Source organism: Microcaecilia unicolor, chromosome 2 (assembly GCF_901765095.1).
Source record: "Microcaecilia unicolor chromosome 2, aMicUni1.1, whole genome shotgun sequence".
NCBI lineage: Eukaryota > Metazoa > Chordata > Amphibia > Gymnophiona > Siphonopidae > Microcaecilia > Microcaecilia unicolor.
This window is the reverse complement of record NC_044032.1, coordinates 387,389,793-387,403,879: the sequence shown is the minus strand read 5'-3', so window position 1 is coordinate 387,403,879 and position 14,087 is coordinate 387,389,793.

Genomic DNA, 14,087 nt, shown 5'->3' with positions numbered 1-14,087 from the left:
ATGTGGGTACAGTGGGTTTGGGGGGGTTGGACGACTAATAAGCATTAAGCAGCACAATTGTAACAGGTAGGGGGGATGGGCCTGGGTCCACCTGCCTGAAGTCCACTGCACCCCCTAACAACTCCTCCAGTGACCTGCATACTGCTGCCAGGGAGGTGGGTATGACATTTGAGGGTGAAAATAAAAAGTTGTGAAACATCATTTTTTGTGGTGGGAGGGGGTTAGTGACCACTGGGGGAGTCAGGGGAGGTCATCCCCGATTCCCTCCAGTGGTCATCTGGTCATTTAGGGCACTTTTTGGGGCCTTATTCGTGAAAAAACAGGGTCCAGGAAAAGTGTCCTAAATTCTAGCTAAAAACACATACTTTTTTCCCATTATCGGTGAAATGCGCCCATCTTTGTTCGGCAGATAACCACGCCCCAGTTCCGCCTTCGCCACACCTCTGACACGCCCCCATCAACTTTGTCCGCATCCGCGACGGAGTACAGTTGAAAACGTCCAAAAATCGGCTTTCGATTATACCGCTTTATTCGTTTTTGTGAGATAAACGTCCATCTCCCGATTTAGGTCGGAACTAGGGCGTTTTTCTCGTTCGATTATAAGCAGGCAAGGGGCTCATTTTGAAAGCACTTAAACTTACAAAGTTCCAAAGGTTACTGCGAACTTTGTAAGTCTAAGTGCTTTGAAAATATGCCTTCAAGTGACATCAAAACATTTAAACCAATTAGGTCAGTCTCAGTTTCCCCTTCCCCAGGCAGCTGTCATCGTCATATTCTAAAAACAAAGCAAGCAAACCTATGAGCTGCTGCATCCACATTGTCACTCTTTATTGTTGGTAGCATTTGTATTTAATCTCACTTATTTTTTTCAAACATGCTGGCTTGTGCAGCATACGGGTATACACAGAGGAAGTATAATAAAGGAATAACTTTTCATAGGTAGATCAGTAATTTGTTATACAGTGGTGGAAATAAGTATTTGATCCCTTGCTGATTTTGTAAGTTTGCCCACTGACAAAGACATGAGCAGCCCATAATTGAAGGGTAGGTTATTGGTAACAGTGAGAGATAGCACATCACAAATTAAATCCGGAAAATCACATTGTGGAAAGTATATGAATTTATTTGCATTCTGCAGAGGGAAATAAGTATTTGATCCCCCACCAACCAGTAAGAGATCTGGCCCCTACAGACCAGGTAGATGCTCCAAATCAACTCGTTACCTGCATGACAGACAGCTGTCGGCAATGGTCACCTGTATGAAAGACACCTGTCCACAGACTCAGTGAATCAGTCAGACTCTAACCTCTACAAAATGGCCAAGAGCAAGGAGCTGTCTAAGGATGTCAGGGACAAGATCATACACCTGCACAAGGCTGGAATGGGCTACAAAACCATCAGTAAGACGCTGGGCGAGAAGGAGACAACTGTTGGTGCCATAGTAAGAAAATGGAAGAAGTACAAAATGACTGTCAATCGACAAAGATCTGGGGCTCCACGCAAAATCTCACCTCGTGGGGTATCCTTGATCATGAGGAAGGTTAGAAATCAGCCTACAACTACAAGGGGGGCACTTGTCAATGATCTCAAGGCAGCTGGGACCACTGTCACCACGAAAACCATTGGTAACACATTACGACATAACGGATTGCAATCCTGCAGTGCCCGCAAGGTCCCCCTGCTCCGGAAGGCACATGTGACGGCCCGTCTGAAGTTTGCCAGTGAACACCTGGATGATGCCGAGAGTGATTGGGAGAAGGTGCTGTGGTCAGATGAGACAAAAATTGAGCTCTTTGGCATGAACTCAACTCGCCGTGTTTGGAGGAAGAGAAATGCTGCCTATGACCCAAAGAACACCGTCCCCACTGTCAAGCATGGAGGTGGAAATGTTATGTTTTGGGGGTGTTTCTCTGCTAAGGGCACAGGACTACTTCACCGCATCAATGGGAGAATGGATGGGGCCATGTACCGTACAATTCTGAGTGACAACCTCCTTCCCTCCGCCAGGGCCTTAAAAATGGGTCGTGGCTGGGTCTTCCAGCACGACAATGACCCAAAACATACAGCCAAGGCAACAAAGGAGTGGCTCAGGAAGAAGCACATTAGGGTCATGAAGTAGCCTAGCCAGTCACCAGACCTTAATCCCATTGAAAACTTATGGAGGGAGCTGAAGCTGCGAGTTGCCAAGCGACAGCCCAGAACTCTTAATGATTTAGAGATGATCTGCAAAGAGGAGTGGACCAAAATTCCTCCTGACATGTGTGCAAACCTCATCATCAACTACAGAAGACGTCTGACCGCTGTGCTTGCCAACAAGGGTTTTGCCACCAAGTATTAGGTCTTGTTTGCCAGAGGGATTAAATACTTATTTCCCTCTGCAGAATGCAAATAAATTCATATACTTTCCACAATGTGATTTTCCGGATTTAATTTGTGATGTGCTATCTCTCACTGTTACCAATAACCTACCCTTCAATTATGGGCTGCTCATGTCTTTGTCAGTGGGCAAACTTACAAAATCAGCAAGGGATCAAATACTTATTTCCACCACTGTAAATCGTAATCAGTGTGTCATTTGGAGGGGCTAGTTATAGGGACACCCTAGCACGTGTTATATTCATGCAGAGATTTTTTTCTCCAGTAAAGGGCCACTAAAACAGACATGTTCTGAGAATCAGGTGCTCAACGTTCAGAGTTTCTATTTATGACATTTATACCCCACATTAAACATGAATTAGGTTGGATCCTGGGAGCATTTTAAATCTCTTCTTTTTTTTTTCCTATGCCTACATCAAAAGAAAAAGATGGCATGTGGGAATTTGTGCCTTTTGTTTTGTGGATTGCAGTGGTATATTATAAAAATGCACTTGATATTTTTATTACTCTTATTTAAAAGACAGATATTGAATAATGAGGGCAGAGCTAACTTCATGCAGAAGTCCAGAGTCAGTGTAAGTGTGTCAACATTGTCCAGTTCAGCATACTATTAGCTGCTAAGTTCATACAAAGTTAATTACTTTCACTGGAAAATAAATCTGTTGGCTCAGGCTGCCTGATATGTGAACATTCCATCATTTTTTCATTATTGCTACCACGTATTACACGTGGGCTTGCTTTAAACTTTGATTGTTTATCCAGACCTTACATACACATAGTTTTCTTTTTAAACCCAAAGGTGAATCCTAAGGGTGGTTGAACAATTAGGTACATAAGTATGGCCATACTGGCACAAACCGAAGGTCCATCAGGCCCAGCATCCTGTTTCCAACAGTGGCCAATCCAGGTCACAAGTACCTGGCAAGATCCCAAAACAGTACAATACATTTTATGCTACTTATTCTAGAAATAAGCAATGGATTTTCCCCAAGTCCATTTTAATAATGGTCTATGGACTTTCCTTTAGGAAGCCATCCAAACCTTTTTTAAACCCTGCTAAGCTACCGTTTTTACTATATTCTCTGGCAAGGAATTCCAGAGTTTAATTACACGTTGAGTGAAGAAATATTTTCTCTGATTTGTTTTAAATTTACTGCTTTGTAGCTTAATTGCGTGCCCCCTAGTCCTAGTGTTTTTGGAAAGAGTAAACAAGCAACTCACACCTACCTGTTCCACTCCACTCATTATTTTATAGACCTCTATCATATCTCCCTTCAGCCATCTTTTCTCCAAGCTGAAGAGCCCTAGACGCTTTAGCCTTTTCTCATAGGTATAAACTGTGTTGTTTCTGACTTTAATTATTTTGGAGTGCTTTGGGTCCTGCTGATATATACATCTGCTGTCTGGAATTTTGGAAGATGGAAATAAGGAAATAAAACTTCAATTTTGGATGTACTCTGTAGAAGTTGTTGTTTACTTTTGTAATGGATGTATGGATGCCTGTTCTGGTGTGTGCATGTGATAATCTTTGAATAACTGCCTATACTTATGGCTATGATGTCTGAACATGTGGTATCATTAAAGGACAAACTTTGAAATGCCTAGTTGGATATATATGCTAATCTCAACTTTGTTAAATGTTTCATACATATCCATGTATTTGTTCCCATGATATAGCTGAATTCTATTATTCTGTCTCACTGTGTTTTTTCAAATGGAAGCCACATTGAACCTGACTTTGCTTGGGATAATGTGTGATATAAATGTAAAAAAAAAAAATCATTTAACCTCTACCTTTTAAGACCCTACCTACCTGCTGGATAGTGATGGCACAAGGAAAGCAAGTTTGTTCCAGGGAAGACCAATTCAAAATAACCTGTTCCTTAGCTGGGCCCTAGTATTACCATATTGTAAATGCGACCATACCATGCCTCTGTGGTTATGTTCCACTAATAAGTTAAACAATTAACTGGATTTCTTGAAAGGATTAGGATGCATGACTAGGGACACAAACATGCATTTATTTAGTCAATATCACAATTTCTCATATACAGCCACAAAACAACCTTTTAGGGTGGATAGTGTTCATAGTGAGTGCCTTTTATTATCAGTTTTAGCACAATATAAGTCATCATAAGAACAAAATATAAGAAAACCAATGGGCTGCATAGGGGCTTATAGCCCATTTATGTTTAAATAAAAGAGATCTGCATGAAACAAACTCTTTATTTTTATTTTGACTTACAATACTAATTGCCCCGCAACATGTTCAAAATAGTATAATCCATTTGTATATCTAAAAGGTAAACTTCTACAAAACAGATGAAGGTATGATTCCATATGCCCCAATGAAAGGAGAGTTTAACTCTACTTCCATTTAATTTCAATATATTCCTTCATGTTTATAATGCCAGGCTTCCCAAGGCAGATTACAACAACAGTTAAGACCATCAGGAAATAAGATATCCTCACAGTGAAGAAAAATGAGCAGAGTTTATAACTGCTGTTTCTACCAGGTACAATAATTTTTTAAGCTGTTTTTCTCCGAGGACAAGCAGGCTGGAGATCACCATGCATGGGTCGTCATCTGCGACGGCCCAGGAGCTCTGGAAATTAAATTATAGAAATAGCACGACGGGTGCGGGGACAATGCACCGCGTATGGGCGAGTGACTTCCCGCCCACGACGCCTGCGCGCTTCCCTCAGTTTCCTTTTTTCCGCTTCGCGAAGAGGGGTTGTTTTTCTGCCACTCCTCGCATTGTTCTGGCCCAGGAGACGTCTTAGCGTTGCGTTTACGTGCTCTGGTTCTTCTTTTTGCCCTTTTTTTCTTATTTTCTACTTAGTCTAAAAAAAAAAATCCTTATTTTCGTAGTTTTTTCGACTTTGGTAAGTTTCCTTTCTCCTATCGGTTGCGGTCGCCTATAGGCCGCCCAGTCGCGTACCTTCCTTTGTTTGTGCCTTTTCATTGGCACCATCGAGCCGTTTGATTTTTCGTCCTCTATTTTTCCTCCCATGTCATCGAGGACTCCCAGCGGCTTCAAACGCTGTTCCCGCTGCAACCGGACCATCTCGTCGACCGATCCTCACGCTTGGTGTCTCCAGTGCCTCAGGCCCGACCATTTACCTGCTTCGTGTAAGCTTTGTAAATTAATGAAAAAGCGGACCCAGGTGTCTCAAGAGGCTCAGCGTGAGAAGCTTTTTCCAGATCGGTCCAGTCCTTCAACGTCAGCATCGACATTGGTACCGAGGTCGACGGCATCGACATCGGCGTCAAGGGAAGCGGCATCGAGAGTCCAGGTAATGGCTGCCAAGAGACCTGTTACCGCTGGGAGCAGCGAGGCATCAATTGGGTCTCCACCCGTCTCGAGGCCTACTGCTATTGTTAGCGCCTTTCGTGCTGCGCTTCAGAGCCATTACCCAGCCAGCACTACTCACGCAAAACAATCCTCTCAACTGGTATCTTTAGAAACTCTGACAGCTGATTAAGCCTGCTTAAAACAATAACAAAAGAAACAGAACCAAAAGAAGCGCTTCTCAGGGTAACACTGGTTTATTTCTTTATCCAGAGATTTAGGATAAATAATAAGAAATGGTCATAGAAATAGTCTAGAATATGACAGAAATGAGAACATATACAGAAATGAAATTACAATGGAAAGTGGTCAGGACAGTCCCTCAGTTCTCTGGCGTGAGGCCAAGAGCGCTGCACACTGACCAACCTCCTATCTGGCAGAGAAATATTATATAGGGTTTCTGTTCCCTTTCAAGACAAAAGGAGCACAAGGAGGAGGGATTCTCTCACCCCCTTAATTAGCATCTTACAGTCAGTCAGGATCTCCAGTATCAATAAAGAAATACATAGCATCTGTTTACATTTCCTTTGAAGATGCAGTTGGTCTCTTGTCCAAATGTTTTGGATATTATATCTCTTCTATTCATCTTTACAGCTTTTCTCACACAAGAATATATTCATCAGAACCTTTGATCTATTTATCTTAGTATTTCTCTTATATCCTTATTCTAAAAGTGGAGACAAGAGTTAAACTGTTTCCTTTCAGATGTGATATATTTCTCACCTGATAGCCCAGCCTCTGTGTTTTGGAAAACATGTCAGAACATAGTTTCTCTTGTTTTTCAAGGAAATGCATAATAAAGAAAACTACAAAAGGGCTCCAGTTGCCTGGCCCCAGTAGTCTGCTTCTCAGAAAAGTTCAATTGCCTCTCCTTTGTGAGATACAGTATTGATCTTTTGTTTTAGACAGAAAGATGTCTACTGCAAGTGTTATGTGTTATGTCCTCTTATAGTTACAACAAAAAAGAGTAATTCTCTCCTGGATTGAAGTAGCCTTACTTCAAAGGGCATGGGAAAGAATTCTGTCTCCTGAGCTACCTGAGGCCTGACCATATTCAATGGGAGAGATCGTGGGCAATCAGGTTCAATTACCTGACTTGGCAAGAGGAGGGGTAGAGAGTAATTGCTATTCCAGCAAGCTTTTCCCATGATTAGAAAGAAAGAAACCTCCATTTTTCTCTGTCAAAAAAAATATGGGGAATTAATTCTGTACATTAAATAATTGGAGGCCTTCCGCCTCCTCCAACACTATGCAGGCCCCCCGGGACCGCTCTGAGTTGGACCTGGCCCCGAAGAGGCATGAAGGTTCCATGTCCTCTTCATCGGTACCGAGGAGTGTCGATGACGGGCGTCGTGCGAAGTCTAAGAAGCGTTGCCATCGATCTCCTTCCCGTCATGGTACCGAGAGCTCCAGGGAGCCGAGGGAGTTGGCACCCGAGAAACGTCAGCACCGGGAGGGCCGCTCACCCTCCATTCAAGAGGTGCCGACGTGTCGGTCGTCTGACAGCCAGGTACCGGTTCTCGAACCTCATCTGATTCTGGCACCGACTCCTGCACCGGCCCCACGGCTTGTTCCAATGGCAGCCCTCGATGAGTGTCTCCGGGCCATGCTTCCAGGTCTTTTGGAAGGGATGATCCATCCTTCTGCCTCGGTACCACAGGTGCTTGTGCCTGCAGTACCTACTGCTGAGACGGCGTCTGGCCCATCTCCTGTGTAGAGGTCTCCGCCCTCGGTACCGCTTGTGGTGCCTGAGCCAGCTGCCACCCGGGTGGACTTTCCCTCGACATCAGTGGAGGAAGCTTCGCCGGAGTCCAGGCAGGGGTCCACTTCTCGACGCCCTTCACGAGGACATCGCTCCTCCAGGTTGAGGCAGGATCGGGTTCAGGCTGCTCTTCGAGAGCTATTGTCCGATACCGAGCAGGAGCACTCATGGAGTGAGGAGGAAGACCCCAGATATTTTTCAGAGGAAGATTCTCAGCGGCTTCCGTCTGATCCCACTCCACCTATTGAGGTTAGGCAATCTCCACCTGAGTGTCTCTCCTTTTCATCTTTTGTGCGGGAAATGTCTAGGGACATTCCTTTTCCCATGGAGGCTGTGGATGAGCCCAGGGCCGAGATGTTCGAGGTCCTGGATTATCCTTCTCCACCAAAAGAGGTTGCAACGGCCCCCCCTGCACAATACACTCAGGGAAGTGATGTTGCGGAATTGGTCTTGCCCTCTTTTTAATTCAGTTGTCAACAAGAAGTCCCAGTCCCAGTACAGAGTCCATGGTGAGCCTGTGATGGTGAAGGCCCAACTTCCTCACGATTCCATGGTGGTGGACTCTGCTCTCAGAAGATCCAAGAGTACTAGGGATTATGCTTCGGCGCCCCTGGGCAGAGAGTCTAGGATTCTTTTGGGAGGCGTATGTATCAGGCCGGAAAGCTCGCGGCCAAGATTCAAACTTACCAGCTGTACACCAGCATCCACTTACGGAACTCGATAAAGCAACTGTCCGGTTTGGTTGAAGCTCTTCCTCCTGAGCTTGCTGAGCCTTTTCACCAGGTGGTCAGGCAGCAAGAAGGTGTGTTGCAAATTCCTGGCCAGGGGAGCTTTTGATTCTTTTGACGCTGCATCCCGGGCGGCTGCTCAAGGTATCGTGATGCGCAGACTCTCCTGGCTGCGTGTCTCGGACCTGGATCAGAAGACCCAGCACTGTATGGCGGATGTTCCTTGCTGGGGGGACAATCTTTTTGGAGAGAAAGTTGAGGATATGGTTGATTCCCTCAAAAAGCATCATGATGCTATGGACTTTCTCGCCCGCCGGACGCCTTCTGCTACTCCCTCCTCCTCTAGGAGGTTTTTTGGAGGAAGGAGGAGTGCTCCCTATTCCTCTGGCAGGCGTAGGTACACTCCTGCTTCCAGACAGCCTGTTCAGGCTCGCCCCCAGCAACCCCGCTCTCGTCAGCGGCGTGCGCCTCAGGCCCGTGCGGCTCCCCAGCAAAAGCAGGGGAGGGGCTTTTGACTGGCTCCAGAGAAGCATAGCCAACATCAAAGTATCGGTGCTGGACGATCTTCCTGTCGGAGGGAGGCTTATATTTTTTCACCAAAGGTGGCCTCTGATAACCTCCGACAGGTGGGTTCTTCAAATAGTCCAGTCCGGATATGCTCTCAATCTGGAATCAATACCTCCAAATTGTCCACCGGGAGTTCAATCCTTCAGTTCCCACCACAAGCAGGTACTTGCAGAGGAACTCTCCGCCCTTCTCAGCGCCAATGCGGTCAAGCCCGTTCCACCCGGGCAAGAAGGGCTGGGATTCTATTCCAGGTACTTCCTTGTTGAAAAGAAAACAGGGGGGATGCGTCCCATCCTAGACCTAAGGGGCCTGAACAAATTCCTGGTCCGAGAAAAGTTCAGGATGCTTTCCCTAGGCACCCTCCTCTCCATGATTCAGGAAAACGACTGGCTATGCTCTCTGGACTTGAAGGACACCTACACTCACATCTCGGTGCTTCCAGCTCACAGGCAGTACCTCAGATTTTGCTTGGGGACTCAGCATTTTCAGTACTGCGTACTGCCCTTTGGTCTCGCATTTGCGCCCAGGGTATTCACAAAATGCTTGGCAGTTGTTGCAGCATTGCTATGCAGACTGGGAGTGCATGTGTTCCCTTACCTCGATGATTGGCTGGTAAAGAACACCTTGGAGGCAGGAGCTCTGCAATCCATGCGGTTCACTATCCAACTGCTGGAACTTCTGGGGTTTGTCATCAATTATCCCAAGTCCCATCTGGTTCCCGTTCAGAAATTGGAGTTTATAGGAGCTCCGTTGAACACACAGACGTCTCGAGCCTATCTACCCCAGGCGAGGGCAGACAACCTTCTGTCCCTAGTGTCCTTGACTCGAGCGTCACAACAGATCACAGCTCGGCAGATGTTGAGACTTCTCGGCCATATGGCCTCCACAGTTCATGTGACTCCCATGGCACGACTACATATGAGATCAGCTCACTGGACCCTAGCTTCCCAGTGGTGTTAGGCTACGGGGAATCTAGAGGATGTCATCCATCTTTCCACCGAATTTTGCAATTCCCTTCACTGGTGGACCATTTGCTCCAATCTGGTCTTGGGACGCCCATTCCAAATTCCTCAGCCACAAAAGGTGCTGACAACAGATGCATCCCTTCTAGGGTGGGGGGCTCATGTCGATGGGCTTCACACTTAAGGAGTTTGGTCCTTCCAGGAAACGCATCTTCAGATCAACCTCTTGGAATTACGAGCGATCTGGAATGCACTGAAGACTTTCAAAGATTGGCTGCCCAATCAAATTATCCTAATTCAGACAGACAATCAGGTTGCCATGTATTACACGAACAAGCAGTGGAGCCACTCAGTACAAGGATCCTCAATTCTGTTCCAGGCTTCAGGCCCACGACAGACTGGCGTCGGATGCCTTTCTCCTTCATTGGGGGAGGGGTCTCATGTACGCGTATCCTCCCATTCCTTTAGTAGGGAAAACTCTGCTGAAACTCAAACAAGACCGCGGAACCATGATTCTGATAGCAGCTTTCTGGCCCCGTCAGATATGGTTCCCTCTTCTTCTGGACTTGTTGTCAGAAGAACCGTGGAGATTGGACTGTTTTCCGACCCTCATCAATCAGAACCAGGGGTCGCTTCTACATCCCAACCTCCAGTCTCTGGCTCTCATGGCCTGGATGTTGAGAGCTTAGAAGTTGCCTCTTTAGGCCTTTCAGAGAGTGTCTCCCGAGTCTTGCTTGCTTCCAGGAAAGATTCCACGAAAAGGAGTTATGATTTTAAATGGAGGAGGTTTGCTGTCTGGTGTGACAGCAAGGCCCTAGATCCTTTCTCTTGTCCTACATGGACCCTGCTTGAATACCTTCTACACTTATCAGAGTCTGGTCGTAAGACTAACTCAGTAAGAGTTCACCTGAGTGCAATCAGTGCTTATCATCACCGTGTAGAAGGTCAGCCTATCTCTGGACAGCCTTTAGTTGTTCGTTTTATGAGAGGTTTGCTTTTGTCAAAGCCCCCTGTCAAACCTCCACCAGTGTCATGGGATCTCAACGTCGTTCTCACCCAGCTGATGAAATCTCCTTTTGAGCCACTGAATTCCTGCCATCTGAAGTACTTGACCTGGAAGGTAATTTTCTTGGTGGCTGTTACTTCAGCTCGTAGAGTCAGTGAGCTCCAAGCCCTAGTAGTTCATGCTCCCTACATTAAATTTCATCATAACAGGGTAGTTCTCCGCACTCATCCTAAGTTCCTGCCGAAGGTGGTGTCGGAGTTCCATCTGAACCAGTTAATTGTCTTGCCAACATTTTTTCCCCGACCTCATACCCGCCCTGGTGAGGACAAGTTGCATACCTTGGACTGTAAGAGAGCATTGGCCTTTTACGTGGAGCGGACGAAGCCCTACAGACAGTCCGCCCAGTTGTTTGTTTCGTTTGATCCCAACAGGATGGGGGTTGCCATCGGAAAACACACAATCTCCAATTGGCTAGCAGATTGCATTTCCTTCACTTATGCCCAAGCTGGGTTGACCTTGGAGGGCCATGTCACGGCTCATAATGTTAGAGCCATGGCTGCGTCAGCAGCTCACTTAAAGTCAGCTTCCATTGAAGAGATTTGCAAGGCTGCAACGTGGTCATCAGTCCACACATTCACATCTCATTACTGCCTTCAGCAAGATACCCGACGTGACAGTCAGTTTGGGCAGTCGGTGTTACAGAATCTGTTTGGGGTTTAGAATCCAACTCCACCCTCCTAGGCCCATTTCTGTTCTGTTCCAGGCTGCACTCTCAGTTAGTTGTGTTTTGTTTCAGGTCAATCTTTATGTCCTCGCCGTTGCGAGGCCCAATTGACCACTGTTCATTGTTTTGAGTGAGCCTGGGTGCTAGGGATACCCCATGCGTGGTGATCTCCAGCCTGCTTGTCCTCGGAGAAAATGAAGATACTTACCTGTAGCAGGTATTCTCCGAGGACAGCAGGCCGCTGTACATCACCACAACCCTCCCTCCTCCCCTTAGGAGTTGTTCTGTTCTAGTTTGCTTGTTATATAACTGAGGGAAGTGCGCAGGCGGGAAGTCACTCGCGCATACGCGGTGCATTGTCCCCGCGCCCGCCGCGCTGTTTCTAGAACTTTTTTGTTAATTTCTGGAGCTCCTGGGCCATCGCAGACGACGACCCATGCGTGGTGATGTCCAGCCAGCTGTCCTCAGAGAATACCTGCTGCAGGTAAGTATCTTCATTTTAGTGATATTGAATTATTTCTTTTCTCCTCCAGTTTTAAGGCACTGCCTATCCAACTGAAATAGCTTTAGACTTGTTACAGATGGACCAACAATAAAGAACGACAACGTGGCAGGGGCATAGCTATGGGTGGGCCTGGCTGGGCCCAGGCCCACCCAATTTCAGCCCAGGCCCACCCAGCGCCAGCGCCAGCCCCAGCTCCCATTGCCGGCCACTGCTGCTTTTCCTGTTGAGCAGCAGGGCCGGCGCTACAAAAAGAAGAAGCGCTAACGTTAAGGATAAAAAATGTAAAAAAAAAAACGCGGCACCAGCAGGCACTGTCTAGGCAGCCATGAGGCATTGGCTGCTGGCTCGCAGGCTCCTCCCGTCTCCTACGTCACTGCCCCTGGAGCGACGCAGGGGCAGTAACGTAAGAGACGGGAGGAGCCTGCGAGCCAGCAGCCAATGCCTCAAGGCTGCCTAGACAGTGCCTGCCGGTGCCGCACTTTTTTTTTTTAACATTTTTTGTCCTTAGCATTAGCGCTTCTTCTTTTTGTAGCGCTGGCCCTGCTGCTCAACAGGAAAAGCAGCAGTGGCCGGCAATGGGAGCTGGGGCTGGCGCTGGCATGCAGGGCGGGCCTCGAGGAAAAGAGAAAAGAGGGAAAACAGATGGAAGGATGGGGAGAAAAGAGGGAAAACAGATGGAAGGATGGGGAGAAAAGAGGGAAAATATGGAAGGATGGGGAGAAAGAGGGAAAACATGGAAGGATGGCAGAGAAAGAGGGAAAACAGATGGAAGAATGGTGAGAGAAAGAGGGAAAACGGATGGATGGGGAGAGAGACTGGATGGAAGGATGGGGAGAGAAAGAGGGGAGATGGAAGAAAGGATGCAGAGAGAAAGGGGAGAGACTGGAAGGATGTGGAGAGAGAAGGGACACTGAACAGAAAAGGGTAGAGAGATACAGAGACACTGGTTAGAAAGAGGGAGAGAGAGACATTAGATGGAAGGATCAGGAGAGAGGGTAGATGGATGGAAGGATGGGGAGAGAAAGAGGGAAGACGCTGGATGGAAGGGTAGGGAGAAAGAGGTGACACTGGACGGAAGGATGCAGAAAGAAAGAGGGGAGACTACTGGAAGGATGGGGAGAGAAAGAGGAGAGCTGCTGGATGGAAAAGGGGAGTAGTGAAAGACTGGAGAATAAGAGGAAGGGGCATGGGGAGAACAAGGGTGAGAAAAAGATGAAAAGCCATAAGTAGATGTGAGGCAGTGGGCAAAGAATAATTCTGAGAAATCATATGAAGGGTTAATTCTGTTAAAAGCTTGGTATTTGAATTGAATTCTTATTTCAAATTTCAACTCTTTACTCTGCAAGTAGTGAAGGAATGCAGGCTGGAGTTAATTACTAGAACTCTAGCTGTCGAGCAAAAGGGTTAAAAAGGTCAGAGACAGGAATTTCTTTCACCCTGGTGAATGATGAAAGCTGGCTCAACATCTGTACATTATTAGGCATACTGAATAGTTTTGTAAGCAGGCAGTTTGTTTAGGATTAAATTGAACACTGCTTAGAAGGAAATAGTTAGAGTCTAAATAATTCTAGATATAAATGAGTTAGATTTTAGAAGTTCTTTCTTATAAGGAATACTGATTCTGTGTATTTTAGAATATGTTCTATTCTCTGTAATTTCTATGTAGGATGTTTGTTCAACTCTGTGTTACTTTTAAAATGATCCTTTGTCTGCTGTTTAAGACTGCAGTTGAGGAGATCAGCATATGGTTTGACTTAGCCATAGTTCTGGCTGGTTCAATGTATAAGCTAATAGGTGAAGAAGGTCAGGAAAAGTCTTGATTAATTATAGGTAACTGTAGGAATAGTCCTGAAAGAAATAACAGACCATAGCCGAATGCCATTAAGTAAGATTGGCTTTTGACCTCTTTAATGAATGCCAGAGTTTAGTTAGCAGTTAGTACTAGGAATATGAGAAATCAATCATAATAACATGTAAGAGACTGGAGCCCAAATGTCTGGTGTAAGGGGCCCCAGGTCACAGGTCAGTTTAGGATGTCTGGAACCTATGTAACTGATATTTGTATGGAGCTGATTGGTTGAGGCAAAGTGACCAATCTATTCCT